This window comes from Chrysochloris asiatica, unplaced genomic scaffold, assembly GCF_000296735.1.
Source record: "Chrysochloris asiatica unplaced genomic scaffold, ChrAsi1.0 scaffold00170, whole genome shotgun sequence".
NCBI lineage: Eukaryota > Metazoa > Chordata > Mammalia > Afrosoricida > Chrysochloridae > Chrysochloris > Chrysochloris asiatica.
This window is the reverse complement of record NW_006408688.1, coordinates 6,566,563-6,568,463: the sequence shown is the minus strand read 5'-3', so window position 1 is coordinate 6,568,463 and position 1,901 is coordinate 6,566,563.

Sequence of the window (1,901 nt, the reverse complement as noted above, 5' to 3'; positions counted from 1 at the left end):
TCCCTGGAGACGGATATCATGCTTGGTAAAGTGGAGAGTTGGAGAAAAAGAGGAAGAGCCCAGACTAGATGGATTGGCACAGTGGCAGCAGCAATGGGCTCAAATGTAGCATTGATTATGAGGTTGGCCCAGTATTGCCAGTGTTTTATTCTGTTGTACATAGGGTCACTAAAAGTCGGTACCAACTCAATGGCACCTAACAACAACAAGAACAACAATAGCAGTGCTAGAGAACGCTTAAGAGAGAGTTGAAAGGAGGCTTCCTCTCAGATAACTGATTCTCTTGGAATTATCTCTCCCTGTTGAGAACATGTATAGAATTATGTCCCTCCAATAATATGTACCACATTCTACCTAATAACACCACCACTCATCTGTCAGTTTGTTGTACTGTGGTGGCTTGTGAGTTGCTGCGATTCTGAAAGCTATGCCATCGGTATTTTAAATACCAGCAGGGTCACCCATGGTGGACAGGTTTCAGATGAGCTTCCAGATGGAGACATACTAGGAAGAAGGAGTGACAAACTACTTCCGAATATTCAGTGAATGGTCCCTCCTGACAACATGTCCGAAGTATGAAAGAAGAAGTTTGGCCATCTTGGTCTCCAAGGAGCACTCTGGCTGCACTTCTTCAAAAATGGATCTATTGGTTCTTTTGGCAGTCCATGGCACTTTTAATATTCTCCTCCAACACCACATCTCAAATGCATCAATTCTTCTCCGATCCTCCTTATTCACCGTCCAGCCTTTACATGCGTATTAGGTTATTGGAAATAGCATGGCTTGAGTCAGGCGCACTGCAGTCCTCAATCTGACATTTTTGCTCTTCAACATTTTAAAAGGTCTTGTGCAGCAGATTTACCTAATGCCATACGTCATTTGATTTCTTCAGTGCTGCTTCTGTGAGTGTTGATAGTTGATCCAAGAAAAATGAAGTCCTTGACAACATCAGTGTTTTCTCCATTGATAAGAATGTTGTTTATTGTTCCAGTGGTGAGGATTTTTGTTTTCTTGACATTGAGATGTAATCCATACTGAAGGCTGTGCTCTTTGATCTTCATCAGTAAGTGTTTGAAGTCCTCTTCACTTTCAGCAAGCAAGGTTGTATCATCTGCATATCGCAAGTTGTTAATGAGTCTTCCTCCAATCCTGATGTCACGTTTTTCTTCATAGAACCCAGCTTCTTGGATTATTTCTTCAGTATACAGGTTGAATAAGTATGGTGAAAGAATACAACCTTGTCGCACACATTTCCTAATTTTAAACCATTCAGTGTTCCCATGTTCTGTTCGAACAACTGCTTCTTTGTCCAGGTACAGATTCCTCATGAGTACAATTAAGTGTTCAAGAGTACTCATACTTCACAATGTTGTCCATAGCTTGTCATGAGCCCCACAATTGAAAGCCTTGGTGTAGTCAATAAAGCACAGATAAACATCTTTCTGATATTCTCTGCTTTCAGCCAAGATCCATCGGATATCAGCAATGATATCCCTCGTTCCATGGCCTCTTCTGAATCCAGCTTGAACCTCTGAAAGTTCTCTGTCAATGTATGATTGTAGCCATTTCTGGAGCCTTTAGTAAAACTTAATTTGCATGGGATATCAAAGAGATTGTCCGATGATTTCTGTATTCCGTTGGGTCACCTCTCTTTGGCATGGAAACACATATGGATCTCTTCCAATCAGTCGGCCCGATAGTTGTCTTCCAAATTTCTTGGCAGAGATGAGTGAGTGACTTCTGTGCCACTTCACTTTCTTAAATGATTTCATTTTTATTAATCAATCCAATTCCTGGTGTCTTGTTCTTTGCCAATTCCTTCAGTGCACCTTGGACTTCTTCCTTCAGTATCATTGGCTCTTGATCATATGCTACCTCTTGAAATGGTTGGACATTAACCA